This window comes from Centruroides sculpturatus, unplaced genomic scaffold, assembly GCF_000671375.1.
Source record: "Centruroides sculpturatus isolate CEXI.00-Female unplaced genomic scaffold, Cexi_2.0 scaffold1014, whole genome shotgun sequence".
Classification (NCBI taxonomy): domain Eukaryota; kingdom Metazoa; phylum Arthropoda; class Arachnida; order Scorpiones; family Buthidae; genus Centruroides; species Centruroides sculpturatus.
Genome location: NW_019385381.1, coordinates 50885 through 68369, shown reverse-complemented (window position 1 = coordinate 68369; position 17485 = coordinate 50885). Strand labels below are relative to the sequence as shown.

The following is a 17485-nucleotide window of genomic DNA, read 5'->3' as shown; positions in this document are numbered from 1 at the left end:
GATAAAACAGATTCGTTTGCTAAAATACACTTTTATGGTCATTCGAAATAATTTTTTTTTTTGTAGATTTTGGTGAATCTTTTTTATAAGGTGCGATGAAACGGATTCAAATATCTAACACAAACGTATCTACGAATGCCTCTGTGGTCACAAACAAACAAAAATTCCCTTTTAAGAACGTTTATAAGTGTTTTACTAAATCTAGATAGTCTTTTGCATACAAAGTTATAAATATAATGAATAAGTGATTAAAAACATTTAAAATAGACTAATTCAATTAAATTGTATAGATAAAAATACCCCATATTTGTTTTTTCNGAGAGAATGGGGAGATGAAGGGGTGCAACGTGTCATATCTCGAGTAGCGAGCGTCTAATTTAACGAAGATTGTTTTAATAAAATCTCATAACAGATGGATACACAGAAAATTTTAATTTTGTATAAATATATCTTACAAATTTAGCGAACACGTAGCCCTAAACACAAAATAGTTCCTTGTCCAAATAATAAGATCCACTTCTCAAGCTTTCTGAAAAACTGACCTCTGAAAATTGAGTGTCAACATTGTTGGATTTTTTTTTCTTTTTAATTATTATGTTTATTGTTTTTAATAAATTAGAAACACCTTTTCGTGATGATGCCAACAAAGTGTTGGTGTACTCGAAAAATTTATATATAAACTTAATACAGATTTAAATTTCTAAGGAAATTGCATTTTATTATTTTCTACAAAATAAAAGAGAAATTCTAAGATAAATTAGTGGTTCTCAAATTCATTATATTTATTTTCTCTATTTAAACACATTTATTATCTCTTATAATCCGGCTGGATCGTAAAGAAGTAAAGTTTTATTAAACAGAAAATATGTAAAAGAATAATAAAAAAAAAAAATAACTTTTATCTTATAAATTTTAAGATTCTAATGAAAATTCATTATTAAATATTATGCATGATTGAATAACTATAAACTAACGTAACATATTAATCTTATAATTAGATTATAAGTATATAATATTAGGATAGAAACATTTTTAAATGAAATATTTTATTAAAGTATGAATTTTTTAAATGCTTTTTCCTACATAAATATAGAATAACCTAGTATACAAGTCGATCCCCCTATAACACTGTTGATAATTCCGTTTTATATGAATTCCATGTTGTACGAGTCACTTAGATTTTACAAATACGTGTGCCAGGCTGTGAACGGCTCACGTATTTGTAAAATCTAAGTGACTCGTACAACATGGAATTCATATAAAACGGAATTATCAACAGTGTTATAGGGGGATCGACTTGTATACTAGGTTATTCTATATTTATGTAGGAAAAAGCATTTAAAAAATTCATACTTTAATAAAATATTTCATTTAAAAATGTTTCTATCCTAATATTATATACTTATAATCTAATTATAAGATTAATATATTACGTTAGTTTATAGTTATTCAATCATGCATAATATTTAATAATGAATTTTCATTAGAATCTTAAAATTTATAAGATAAAAGTTATTTTTTTTTTTATTATTCTTTTACATATTTTCTGTTTAATAAAACTTTACTTCTTTACGATCCAGCCGGATTATAAGAGATAATAAATGTGTTTAAATAGAGAAAATAAATATAATGAATTTGAGAACCACTAATTTATCTTAGAATTTCTCTTTTATTTTGTAGAAAATAATAAAATGCAATTTCCTTAGAAATTTAAATCTGTATTAAGTTTATATATAAATTTTTCGAGTACACCAACACTTTGTTGGCATCATCACGAAAAGGTGTTTCTAATTTATTAAAAACAATAAACATAATAATTAAAAAGAAAAAAAAATCCAACAATGTTGACACTCAATTTTCAGAGGTCAGTTTTTCAGAAAGCTTGAGAAGTGGATCTTATTATTTGGACAAGGAACTATTTTGTGTTTAGGGCTACGTGTTCGCTAAATTTGTAAGATATATTTATACAAAATTAAAATTTTCTGTGTATCCATCTGTTATGAGATTTTATTAAAACAATCTTCGTTAAATTAGACGCTCGCTACTCGAGATATGACACGTTGCACCCCTTCATCTCCCCATTCTCTCGATCTTTAACCCCAAAAACTCAATAGCATCAATGGTCCTTATATATACCAGTAAGTTTTAATACAAAATTTCGTTTTTAATCTTTATCTTATCCTGTTATATTAAACGAAATAGATGCTATCTATACAAACAAACAAACAAACACACACAGATAAATACATACATGTCCACGGAATTTCCCTCTTTTTTTTACTTTTTTTGGGGGGTTTAGGGGATCTCGAACGTAAAGATTTGCAGAAACCCGGAAGGCCAAATTTGACACGATTCCAATACTTTCCCGTGTTATATGCATAACAAGCCGAGGAAGTAAAAGAAATTTTTTTTTTAGATGCACGTATATTAGAGTAACCTAAGGCTATTCGGAAAAATATAACAAAAATATTTATAATATTTAAATCGAAAGAATGAAAAAAAAAATAATAATTGGTAAAATATAGAAGGGGTTTTTGAATATTTACGTAAATTTTTTGTGATGAAATAATAACATGCAAACTAGAGACAATAACATACATATCAAACAAAACAAAGAAAAAGAAATTTGCTGTATTAAAACCTAGAAATTCCCAAAGCGTTACTTTTAAATTTGTGCTATCAAATTTCACGAGAGCGTGGGCAATTTTTAACAGTTGGTTGAAACTTTATAATAAATAAAAAAAAACATTTTACCGACATCAATAATTAAATTATATATATGTCCAATTATTTAAAAGGCGATACATAAGCAGTTTTATTTGAAATCTTTCTGATTCGCTACACTGTATAAATTTTACATTGAATTTGAAGCTTCAGTAAGTTTATTTATATAAAAATATCATTCTATATTAATTATTTATCATATTACTATAAATTTTCTATGACTCATTGTGCTTTACAACTTGCTATTTATCTTGTATACTACATAAACACTTGTTTTTATTTATAATTTATTCGTATCTTTTATTTATAACTTAAAATTTATATAATATATATATATATTGTTTTATACTTTTAACTCTNATTACATTTATTAAACAGTTCGTTGCGTGAATTCTTTTCTTATTACAAATTCAACGTATCGGTGTTTAATTACGTTTTTTTAATTACTCAATTGTTTTATTATAGTTACGTTTTTATAAATTGAAAACAAAGAAAACGGGTAATTGCGGTAGGATGAAAATTCCATTATATATATATATATATAAATGCTTATTTTTTTAAAAATATATCAGAAAGTTTGTAAAGAAACTAAGCTTATAGTTTGTACTGTACTGTAAACTTTTGCTAATCTGGCTATTCCTTGCACGGAGAAGTGCCTCATTAGCCAGATAACTAAGAGAGTATAGGCCTGAAACCTGCCTAAAGGCAATGAAAGATGTGACTTGTCATCCTTCGGTACTGATTCGTTTTGGAGACAGACATAATACAGTGCACTGAAATTCAATACGTACACAGAAATGAAACCTGAGTAAACAGGAAAAGAGGTTGTGTGACATGACTAACATTTTCTTGAAAACGGAAGTGTATAAGCATCACACTGGAAGATATACCGGATAATTGAGAGACAGGATGAGCGAGATTCTACCAATAACTGTAATCAAGGTCTTAAGAGAGGTCTGGGCTATTTAACTTATTTGATGCCACATTATATTTAAAAAAACATTTCAAATATTGTATTATACTTTTAAATAATTCTATTAAATATTACAAAATGTACAAAATGTCATTGTTCAGTGGAAGATAAATGAAAACAGTGTATAGTATTTTACATTAAGAAAATCCGAAAAGGAGAGATAAGAATTTAGGAAAATTAATAACAAAGATAACGAGAAAAATGTAGAAATATAAAATTAGGAGCTTACTTATATTTCAAGAACTCTCAATTAATAATCTAACTGTTAGATTATTAGTTTGATAAAATCAATTACAAGATCCAATTGAGTATTTGTACAAAGAAGGCGATGCTCTCATTCTTCTACTTCGTGATCGTAATTATTTTTCTTTTTTATAAATATAACCTTATCTAAATTGATAAATAAGTTACTTTATATAACGATCCTTAGAAATGTATTTTATACAAGTAGTGATTTATTCTTTTAATGTTTCCTGCATAACTCCAGCAAACTTTTTCAATAAATTGTTCACCATTTTAGAAGTAGCATGTAATTAAAGTAAAATAAACTTATTTACAATTAGAAATTATCTTTAAGGAACTTTTTCTGATTTACTATAAATAGAATATGTTTATTTCTGTTACTTATAAAACATTTAGTACCCATTTGAAAAGTTCTCACAAAAGCTAATAAGCATTTTCATATTGTTTGAAAGCTTTTCCAAGCTTTACTTTCAGGCATTCGTGACAATGCTAATGTACAGCACAGAGTATATTAGTTACCAATAGCAAGTAAATAATGACTAATGACAAACTGAAAGTGCATATCAGTCTGTAAGACAATTTTCTAAATAGACACTCAGAGATCATTAAGTATCAAATGGATAATACGTTACGTTATGGAATTGTAACTCTTTAATGACAGAGTTGTTAACGAAATTATTCATGTTTTCTTGTATAAAAAAATAGTAATGTTCTAATTAAAAATATACACTTGATTAAACAAGTTTAAAAGTAAATGCTATGTTGTTAAGTTTATCTTGTTTTTATTACATTCTGAATTTATACTTCTGCTTGCCAAAAAAAAAATTCTTAAGTCAAAAATTACACGAAAAATTAATTAAGTTATTCAAAAATATTAAGCTGGTCAAGCTGGTGCCATAGTTATCATTGACTGGTAGAGATTCATATGTAAAAGAAGTAATAGAATTTTGGTAGATATGTGTCGTTAAGTAACAATTCGCCACCCTCGATGTAACACCAGAAAGGTTTTGCTATCAAATTATTTTGAACTTAATGTAGTTTTTTTTAAATCACTGTTATTTGTTAGGAAGCATGTTTGTAGTCTTAAAGTATAAGTTAGTTTCCAGTGTACTGTACAGTACATTTCATGTATTAGATTTAATGAGAGAGAAGGGAGATTCCGGAAACTTCTGTGTTCTCAATATCTCTATAATAATATTAGACTATATATATATACGGATTATATTATATATTAGAAAATGCTCACACAATATCATTTCTTATTCAATATAACTTATGAAAACGTTTTAGTAGCTGTCTTGTTCCAGTTTTAGTTTATCAGAAACACTATATCACTATTGCCTATGCTGTTACGCAAGAGAGTGATTAATTTTGAAATAAACGTATGTATTTCAGATTTACGATAAAGCGTTAGAACGTAGCTAGATGCATACAAAGTAGTTTGACTGCTGCCTTTCGAGCTGTCAGAGGAGGCACGTCTGTTAACCAGCCGTTTAAAGTAGTTCACGATATTCAGATCAACACTGCCAGACAATCTCAAATAGCAGAAGAGTCACTAAAGAAAAGAAGTTTGGATCACCTGTCCTACTTATCAGATAATCGATGACCCAATTTTTTAAATAAGAACAACAAAAATAGGAGTTCTGCAGACATATCCATCCCAAAAGAGAAGAAGAATAGTTCTGAGTCAGCCATGAAAACTACAGAGAAAGTTTGACTTCCTTTCAAAAGCTTTCTACTTCATAAGTCTGAAAGACCTGAAATCTTATAAATTGTCATTTTAACTGAGATGAAATGATATTTTATTTGAGGCGAGCAATTATTTATTGTGACATTATACTCATTGTTAAATAAATAATTCATATTTCATTATTATACAATATGTTGATATAAAATTATATATTACGTACCGTGCATTCGAAGTGTGTAGGAGCGGATTTATTGGCAAGCGGCCATTCGGGGGGGGTCCTACTACTAAAATTACTTCATAAAGGTCATATAGGTTTGTTCTTTTTTTAAAAAATTCTAAGACATATTTACTGATTTGATTATTAAAAAAAATTAAAATAATGTAACTGATTATCTGTGAAGTAGAAGCTGAGAAGAAAACGTGTTTTATAGGTTATATTTCAGTTTACATCGACAAATAAGCTATGCAACGTATGCAAATTTTAATTCTTTACGGCTTTATAAGTTAGTTAAATTGGTGATCTATTCTTTCAGTGTGTACGATAACTTCAAACTAGCTAGAAGGGCTCGTTTACTGCCCCTAAATCTATAAATCCGCCCCTAAAAGTGAGTGTGCATGGGCATACAGTACATACATAGTAAGACTTGTTTATAAATATAATCTATCGCATATTAATTAATATAAGCATAACGTTAATTAAGTTATCCTTTTGTAAATAATGAAATATTAACAAGACGAAAACATGTTTAAACATTTATTAATTTTATAATAATAATTTCCTCTTTATTATTTATGAAAATAATTTTAATAATTATGTTTAAGTCGATTTTAGGATATACAAGAAGATATTTATACTTAAAAAAGTATTATTAACTAATCATAATAGATAACATGGTAACATTATTCGTAATATGTTTTGAAAAGGTTCATTCTCCATTTATTAATCAATTAACTTCAGTCTTATTATCAATAAGGTTCCACTCATTTACAAATAGAGTTTCATCCGATTACGCTGTCGTTTTATATTATTTAAATTGAATTAATGAAGAAAGACATACCCTTGAGGTTCTTTTAGTCACAGAGTTAATTAAAACATGCTTTATTACAAATCTTATACATCAAAATAGTTATAGATTATGTGTATACGCGAGTAACGTGAAAAAGAAAGATGAAAGTGTATGTTAAAAAATTAATATTCTTGTTTTGAGCCATTTAAAAAATTTAATAAAGGAAACGTTAAAGGATTTGAAGGTTAATAAAATAAATTTAAAATTCATTTAAAAAGTATATTATGAAAATAATAATAAAACTCGAACATTTGCGTGGGAAGTTGACTATGCGTGGGAACAATTTCAGTTTTTTTAATATTTTTTTTATATTAAAAGTTAGTTGAATTGGCCAAATTTAGAATATTGATTGTTTCTTTTCGATTGGATTGTCTTTACTCTGAATAGATTCTATCGAATTTCTCCTTTAACGTAATGTATTTTGTCTAACCCAATTTTAGATCTTGTGAAAGAGCATCAGTCTAAAGAATTTTGCCGACAAATTCTTTAGACTGATGAGTCTTTGTTTATTTGGAATGGTATGATAAGCCATTAAAGTATACTTTACTGGATTACATAAAATTCATACTACATAAGAGATTTACAGCATTAGGTTTGATTTAGTGTGAACGTAATATGTGTTATTTGCAATAATCGTGCTATTGGACTAAACTTTTTATCTAATAACCTGAGTAGCAAGCGCTACTTGCAACATTTGCAGAGGATTATTGATGAATGGCTTGATGACCTACCATTGTGTGAACTGCAGAAGTATGGTTTCAACATGATAGTACACAAATTTATTGAACAAGAGCCGTTAATAAGTGGCTTGACGAGCGATTTGGAGATCACTGAATAGGATTTCAAAAATCACTGGAATGACCTCCTCGTTTGCTCAATCTCATTCCTGTAGACTTTTTTGTGGGGTTATTTAAAGGAAATTGTGTACCAAACACTACTGCAGGATGATTCAGATTTGAAGGATCGAAATACTCAAGCATTAGTGATATTAATGTAGGTGCTGAATATCTTATAAGCAAATAATTATTCTAAATTGTTTTTCTTTTTTCAGAAATGCGCTGTGTTAAATGCCTCGTCAATATAAGAGGTTATTAGGACATCATCAATACAAGAATTATAATGTTAATGTTGTGGAAACAGTAAGAGATGCAATGAAAATTGGAACACTATCAGAGATAAAAACAATATTCTGAGATGCTTTTTCATCTATGATACGTAGCCCCTTGTACTGTACCTATCACTTTGCGTAATAAATTCATTAAAATACATTGAAGTTGTAGGAAGGAGAGTCGTTCCATCTATGACAAAACTGTGGTCGAATAGGAATTATGAATGGATTTTTCAACAATATCTTGTGCTATGCCATGAATCTAAAAAGGTTGTGACATCTTTTAAATATGATTTCATGAGGAAGAAGTGAAACAAAAATGTTACCAAATTGTTAAAGCCAAGGGAGTTCATGCAGTATTTCATATTATATTTACTATTAACTTTTGTAAACATATATTTCTATAAATCTTGTTGTTACTTGACATTTTCAGATCAATTTGCACGCTACTGTAGTAGAAGCGACATATAACCTGGTGTAATGTCTACATTCTGTGTATTGTCAAAATATACATTTTTATTATTGAGTAATCTCTAAAGGCAAAGAAACTGGTTAAGAAGTATAGAGTCTGATTTTTGAACGTAGTGGTTCCTAAAAATTTGTGTGAAAGTCGAACTACAGATTACATTTCGGCAAAAATTTCAAGTCATTTTCTTACAAATTCATCTTTAGCCGGAATCGTACGCTTAGAACAAATTTATCAAAAATTACCAATAATACCACTCGATGTTATACTGTACTTCTTATTCATAAAAATGCCTGTTTCTTGATTTAAAGAATTTGCCAAAGATTGTATAAAACAATTATAAAATATCGAATCCGAAGATGTAATATTATCATCCTTCAATTAATTCACTACGAAGATTAAACTAGTTGAAGAATTGTAGTCCAGCTTCACAATAAAATCGGCCAAAAGGAATGAGGAATAAAAAACGACATCCTGATCCAAAATACAATAAAAATTTATGAGAATTCAGATCAAATTCAAACCAGAATCTCTCATTCTGTTGTTAATAACTATCGTATTTTTAGAAGTAACTATCGATAAAGAGTCCTATTAAATATATTGAGAGTATAAAATAATATAATTAATTTTATAATCTTTTAATCAAGTTTAATTTTATATGATTTTGTTGAGAGATTGACAAATGAAAAAAAAAAAGAAAGCCTGTTAGAAATTTACTTATTCTAAAATGCTTGTATTTATCCTTTACAAGAGTTCTTCCATATGTTCTTTAATCGACTGACAACGATTGATCGAAGACGTTTCTAGATAGGATTTAGTTTAGAAAAATAATGGAATCAGAGATAGGAACAGATGGAACAGAAATATCTAAACATTGTATAACTAAAGAAATCTTGACAATAACGGGTTTAAAGGTATTAGATTACAGACTATTTTTTTCCGTTTGGTTTCGAAGCTTGTATCGAATGAATACGATAACGGATTGCCATCATCCGGATCAATGTCGTTTAATCAGCTTTAATAAAATATTTGTTCAGAGATTCTATTTTCTATAGTTCACGATCTTGAACTCTTTCTGTATCCTAAAGTAAAATACAATAAATAAATAAGTTATATAAAAGTATAAAATAAAATTATATATGTATAAATTTTTAAAAGCGTACGAAATGTTAACAAGAGCTCGGCTATTCTTCCATAACATCAGTCTTGAAAACTTGCTCATCTATAATAGCAATCACCCGGAGATATGACATGTTGCAGACAGCAGGATTGTGGAGAGTCAGTTACATTCGTATCGCTGTTTTTTTTTTTTTTTTATATTGCAGTTCCATTCATAGTTACATTCATAGACGTTGAGTATATTTATTTGTCTATTTTACTGAATTATAATGTCTTTCACGTCTTTTGCATTTGTTTTTAAGATTATAGATTAATTTCTTGATTATAATTCTATATTTTTATTATTTTTTTAAATCTTATTTTAATCATTTAATATATTCGAAGTATTGTATAAAGTTAGAATTTATTATATTTATTTAAAACAATCAAGAAAGACTTTATATACTGTATGTCTTTTCTAATAATTTTTTTTAATATTATTTGTTATTTTATATATAAAAATAATTTTTTTTTTGTTAATTATTTCTAAAAATTAATGGATAAAAATAGATGTAAAGTGAATTATTTCGAGATTTCTAGCATTTCTGAAATTTTTTTTCCCACTTCGCTTTCATTTCTTTCCTAGGTTCATGACTTATATTCAGTCGTTGATTGAGTGCTTCTCGTTGTATGACACCAACAGAAAATTCCGATAGAAATAGAAAATTCAAGAAACACTTAAATAGTTTGTTTTTTTTTTCACCTTTCTAGACTTTTAACCTAGAATTGTTTCTGGTGAATCGAGATTTCTTTCCTTGTATTAATTAAAAGTGAAAGAATTTTTATATAAATATATTTTATTCCGAAAGCAAAAACACAACGATATATTATCGATTACTTATATAATAATTTACATCCTCTTCTTACCCAGAATAGTGAATTTCTGCTACTGTTTTTTTCTATAGATATTGAAAAGAATTTCTTGTTTCTTGTTTCCACGTACCTGCATTTCTTTGCTTCAATTTTTTTTATCTTGTAAAGTTAGAAACCTGTGACAGGTTTCTTTTATAAAATTGCGAATTTATTGATATTTATGCAGTTTCTATGATACAGATTCGATTGACGATAGTGTTGTTTGATTACTTTAAATTAAAGACAACAGAACTTACATAATCTAGCGACAGTAGATTTTCCATTTCTTTCGTCTTTATTACATATTAAATAATTATAACTAGTGATGAAAATTAAATGTGATTTAGAATTTTAGAAGTTGGAAAGTGTTCTTTCCTTTATATTAATATAAACAAACAATATAAAGATGTCAATCTTAAGATGACGGTGTGATCGGCTATTAGAGACTACTTAACTTTGCTCGCGATATTCTGGTTATGTGGATATAGAACTAAATGGCGAATGAAGGGGAATTTAATTAATTTGTGAATATAACTTTAATTTTTCGCCTAACCGAGTGATTTTTACGCTGTTTTTAGTGACGAAAACGTTCAAATCGCGCGGCGAAATCGCTTATGTAACTACCCAGCTTTAGAGGAATCTTCGAATATACTTGAAATACCATTAACCCCGTGTATAATTACGTTTGTTCCCCTACGGTATTCAGAAATTCAGTGGATAAAATAAATACTTTGAAACTATACGAAGTAAATCCGAAAATAATGGATTTACCTAATTAACTGTAAATAAAAAGTAAGTGAAAATATTAATGGTAGCATAATAAAGATAATTAAGTTTTAAAATTTTCTAAGTATAAAATAATAGATTTAATCTCTTTTAAATAACATTATTTGAGTAATATAATATTTTGCGATTAACTCTAATTTCATTCTCATCGATTTCTGCATTATTTTTAGTTGGCCGAATATAATTATTCTTAGCAACAATAAATGAATAGTCTATCTAGAATAACGTGACAGTAATTCCTCTCAGCTAAGATTAATTCGGATTAGATAAAAAATAAAAAACTTTAGTAGCATTGCTCAGTTAACAGTAGTAAATGATAATACATTTGACCCTCTCCCTGTAACACTGTAGATAATTCCGTGTTATATGAATTCCATGTTGTACGAGTCACTTAGATTTTACAAATACGTGAGCCGTTCACAGTCCGGCACACGTACCGACCCCCCCTATAACACTGTTGATTATTCCGTTTTATACGAATTCCATGTTGTACGAGTCACTTAGATTTTACAAATACGTGTGCCGGGCTGTAAACAGCTCATGTATTTGTAAAATTGAAATGACTCGTACAACATGGAATTCATATAAAACGGAATAATCAACAGTGTTATAGGGGGATCGACTGTATTTGTAAAACCTAAGTGACTCGTACAATATGGAATTCATATAACACGGAATTATCTACAGTGTTATAGGGGAGGTCTACTGTAATATGGTTTTCATTTTAATGTTTCTTCTTATTATTATTTTTGTCCGGACATTTCAAAAATATATGTTCTTCTATAGTAAATTATATATTCAAAAAATGTTTTAGATACCTGACATACATCATAAGCGACAGGTGGACAGATACACATCATAAATAAATAGAATAGATGAAAAATTTATTGAATTTTTCAATAGAAAAATAAAAAAGCGTGTTATTCATTGAATAAAAATACCATACCTTGACACACTATTTTTGTCTGTTGATCAAATTCCCGGTTAAAGAAGAAGAAAAATAACATTTGATAAGTCAATAACAGTTTTTATGTGAATGATATGCGGAAAAAATTGATGCAACTCACATATAGGTCTATACGTACAGCCTATATATCTAGTTGATGTCTAAAGTTTACTTTTATTGTTGAACTTGAGCGTATCTAATTCCAAACAGGTATTATATTTATACGGGAAATATTCATCGATATAAATACGAATTTTGAATACATCTTATTTTAAAACTATAATTGTTCTCGGGAAGTTAATTATTAATTTAAGCTTTGTTTGTTTATATTTGAAAAAATATACAGTATTCATCGAATAGGTGAAGGAATAATTGAATACAGTCGATGCCCTATNTTTTTTTTTAAATCTTATTTTAATCATTTAATATATTCGAAGTATTGTATAAAGTTAGAATTTATTATATTTATTTAAAACAATCAAGAAAGACTTTATATACTGTATGTCTTTTCTAATAATTTTTTTTAATATTATTTGTTATTTTATATATAAAAATAATTTTTTTTTTGTTAATTATTTCTAAAAATTAATGGATAAAAATAGATGTAAAGTGAATTATTTCGAGATTTCTAGCATTTCTGAAATTTTTTTTCCCACTTCGCTTTCATTTCTTTCCTAGGTTCATGACTTATATTCAGTCGTTGATTGAGTGCTTCTCGTTGTATGACACCAACAGAAAATTCCGATAGAAATAGAAAATTCAAGAAACACTTAAATAGTTTGTTTTTTTTTTTTCACCTTTCTAGACTTTTAACCTAGAATTGTTTCTGGTGAATCGAGATTTCTTTCCTTGTATTAATTAAAAGTGAAAGAATTTTTATATAAATATATTTTATTCCGAAAGCAAAAACACAACGATATATTATCGATTACTTATATAATAATTTACATCCTCTTCTTACCCAGAATAGTGAATTTCTGCTACTGTTTTTTTCTATAGATATTGAAAAGAATTTCTTGTTTCTTGTTTCCACGTACCTGCATTTCTTTGCTTCAATTTTTTTTATCTTGTAAAGTTAGAAACCTGTGACAGGTTTCTTTTATAAAATTGCGAATTTATTGATATTTATGCAGTTTCTATGATACAGATTCGATTGACGATAGTGTTGTTTGATTACTTTAAATTAAAGACAACAGAACTTACATAATCTAGCGACAGTAGATTTTCCATTTCTTTCGTCTTTATTACATATTAAATAATTATAACTAGTGATGAAAATTAAATGTGATTTAGAATTTTAGAAGTTGGAAAGTGTTCTTTCCTTTATATTAATATAAACAAACAATATAAAGATGTCAATCTTAAGATGACGGTGTGATCGGCTATTAGAGACTACTTAACTTTGCTCGCGATATTCTGGTTATGTGGATATAGAACTAAATGGCGAATGAAGGGGAATTTAATTAATTTGTGAATATAACTTTAATTTTTCGCCTAATCGCGTGATTTTTACGCTGTTTTTAGTGACGAAAACGTTCAAATCGCGCGGCGAAATCGCTTATGTAACTACCCAGCTTTAGAGGAATCTTCGAATATACTTGAAATACCATTAACCCCGTGTATAATTACGTTTGTTCCCCTACGGTATTCAGAAATTCAGTGGATAAAATAAATACTTTGAAACTATACGAAGTAAATCCGAAAATAATGGATTTACCTAATTAACTGTAAATAAAAAGTAAGTGAAAATATTAATGGTAGCATAATAAAGATAATTAAGTTTTAAAATTTTCTAAGTATAAAATAATAGATTTAATCTCTTTTAAATAACATTATTTGAGTAATATAATATTTTGCGATTAACTCTAATTTCATTCTCATCGATTTCTGCATTATTTTTAGTTGGCCGAATATAATTATTCTTAGCAACAATAAATGAATAGTCTATCTAGAATAACGTGACAGTAATTCCTCTCAGCTAAGATTAATTCGGATTAGATAAAAAATAAAAAACTTTAGTAGCATTGCTCAGTTAACAGTAGTAAATGATAATACATTTGACCCTCTCCCTGTAACACTGTAGATAATTTCGTGTTATATGAATTCCATGTTGTACGAGTCACTTAGATTTTACAAATACGTGAGCCGTTCACAGCCCGGCACACGTACCGACCCCCCCTATAACACTGTTGATTATTCCGTTTTATACGAATTCCATGTTGTACGAGTCACTTAGATTTTACAAATACGTGTGCCGGGCTGTAAACAGCTCATGTATTTGTAAAATTGAAATGACTCGTACAACATGGAATTCATATAAAACGGAATAATCAACAGTGTTATAGGGGGATCGACTGTATTTGTAAAACCTAAGTGACTCGTACAATATGGAATTCATATAACACGGAATTATCTACAGTGTTATAGGGGAGGTCTACTGTAATATGGTTTTCATTTTAATGTTTCTTCTTATTATTATTTTTGTCCGGACATTTCAAAAATATATGTTCTTCTATAGTAAATTATATATTCAAAAAATGTTTTAGATACCTGACATACATCATAAGCGACAGGTGGACAGATACACATCATAAATAAATAGAATAGATGAAAAATTTATTGAATTTTTCAATAGAAAAATAAAAAAGCGTGTTATTCATTGAATAAAAATACCATACCTTGACACACTATTTTTGTCTGTTGATCAAATTCCCGGTTAAAGAAGAAGAAAAATAACATTTGATAAGTCAATAACAGTTTTTATGTGAATGATATGCGGAAAAAATTGATGCAACTCACATATAGGTCTATACGTACAGCCTATATATCTAGTTGATGTCTAAAGTTTACTTTTATTGTTGAACTTGAGCGTATCTAATTCCAAACAGGTATTATATTTATACGGGAAATATTCATCGATATAAATACGAATTTTGAATACATCTTATTTTAAAACTATAATTGTTCTCGGGAAGTTAATTATTAATTTAAGCTTTGTTTGTTTATATTTGAAAAAATATACAGTATTCATCGAATAGGTGAAGGAATAATTGAATACAGTCGATGCCCTATAACACTGTTGATTTTTCCGTTTTATATGAATTCCATGTTGTACGAGTCACTTAGATTTTACAAATACTGTGAACGGCTCACGTATTTGTAAAATCTAAGTGACTCGTACAACATGGAATTCATATAAAACGGAAAAATCAACAGTGTTATAGGGGGGGTCGACTGTATATAATAAACTGTTAACAGAGAAGAACACTCAAAATTCGATCATTTATATAAAAATAAACTTATAAAAGAGATATAAGTTAATGATGTTTCTTTTGATAAATAATTAAAAATAAAAATCTATTTTTATTTTGTTTTATTGATTTTATTCATGTAAGAGGATGGAAACTGTTCGAAAAAAGATGGGAATATTTAATTAATGAATATCTATGAATTAAATGAAAAGAACCTTAAGTGCTTTTTAAACAGAAAATACTTAAAAGCTCTTATTATTTAAGCTTTTAAGTATTAATTAATTAGCACATAAATAAAATTACCTGTTAGATTATTAGTAATGTTATTTCTATATAATTACATTTATTTAAAAAAGAATTATAGTAAATTTTGCTCTGGAATGGAAAAAATGAAGTCATCTAATATTCTAAACTCGAAGAATTTGATGGGGTGATTCAACTTTTCTCCTTTTCTTTAAGTGTGGAGAAATAATTTCTTCATAAGAATTCTTATGCTCTTTATTAGAAAATAGTTTTAAAGTAATCATTAAAACTTTAAACGAAGGAATTTTCATTAAATATTGATAGTATCTAATGATAGCAATGACGTCAATATATTTAAGAATAAATGAATGTTTAGAAAATTTTAATTTTATATATTTTAAATGATTATTAATATCATTTTAGTGAATTGTACTTCTTTATGAATAATACATGATTTCTTAACGATAGAGATACTATTGAATTAAATGATAATTGAGTAAATATTTACATTATATTCACATTTAACTGTATATTTCATCGATAAGAAATACAATTTATGATTCGGGGAACAATAGAGAGTGTTTCATATTATTCAGCTAATTATTTCTTTCATAATCATTCTAAAATGCTATTAAAATAACTCATTGGTTATACTTAATAATAATTAGAATATCAGCTTAAATTCTATTAAATACGTTAATGTTTTATTATAAATCTAAATATAAAATTTTATCTATATTAGTTTAAATCCATCTAAATGTTAATATTATACCAATATTTAAATTTAAGCTTAAAATAGCTCACAAATGAGCTAACTTAGTGAAATGAATTCACATTATTAGTTTAAAAGTTGAAATCGATTCACGTTGTAACTGCACATTTCCTCTTTCCAAGCATTTCGTTATTCAAAGTGCAGAATTTTAGTGTAATTGTACAATCTTGCTCGATACTAATCTTCATGTAAAAAGCTATAACCATTAAACTGAAAGTTTCTCAAGATGTTTACGTAGAATTATATATGCAATTTTTTTCATATTAGTACTTATTAGTTTTAAAAAACTGTTGATCATATAACCGAGATATTAAACTGAATCAGCCTGTCCTCAGATTTTCGTGGATGCTTCAGACCTCAGTTTCCTCATTTACGGAGATAAAAACCTTTTGTCTCGACAACACGTAAATCTGTCGACTCAAAACAGATCTGATATTGAAGTTAGAAAATGAGTACAGTAGTACATTTTGATTCCCGTTTTGAAATCAATACAAAATTTTTCTCTTTGGAGTCGAGTGCTTCCGTTTTCCTACAAGATTATTTCTGTTTTAATCTGTTTTAATCCTATTTATTTTACTCTATTTACTCTTGTCAACTTCACTTCTTTTAGCTTTTAAGTAGTACTTTATTTCAAGCTTCGCTTTGACATTTATTGTTCGTGTTAATATAAAATAAAATTATTTTGTTTCTCTTCTTTATCGCAGGCGGTAAAATAAAAATATTAAATTTTATCGTGATGTTTACGGAAATTTATACAGTTTACTTTTATACGTTATTTAGATGGTTAGGCTTTTTTGAAGAATTTTTTTTTAACTTTTTTTGTCTAGAAAGCCCTAAGAGGACCTTTTATCAGGAGCATCATGGGTTTGGCCAGCTGACCATGAGGACAATGACGCAGGTAATGAGGACCTAAAATGTTTTTTTTTTTTTTTAAATTCTTCCCGCCTTGAGGGTACTAAGAAGTCCTCTTTTTTTTTTAAACAAATTCATTGTAGGTTCGACAATGAATTTCCCCAAGACAATGGATGACAGTGCCCAGGCTCACAATGGGCAGCCGGGTGGTGAGAGACGGGGTTCGACATATCAGGACGGACCATCCTCCGAAAAATTCCAGGAATTTTTCGACCCGTTCGGATTCAATGCCGGAGAACTGACAATTCGAGTTGACCCACTTATGAAAATCTCTAAACTGATCTGGATGCTCAT

General features: G+C 27.7%; 1 long non-coding RNA gene across 2 annotated transcripts; it reads left to right on the top strand.

Moving 5' to 3' along the window:
* Window positions 1-5841: 5841 nt before the first annotated feature.
* On the top strand, window positions 5842-17177 carry LOC111638369. Of its 2 annotated transcripts, none has more exons than XR_002758854.1 (3): window positions 5842-5942; window positions 6164-6267; window positions 17107-17177. It is a non-coding gene; the product is annotated as an uncharacterized LOC111638369 (long non-coding RNA). The 2 variants fall into 2 exon arrangements; XR_002758855.1 differs by lacking the exon at window positions 17107-17177 and adding an exon at window positions 7749-8923.
* The last annotated feature ends 308 nt before the right edge of the window (window positions 17178-17485 follow it).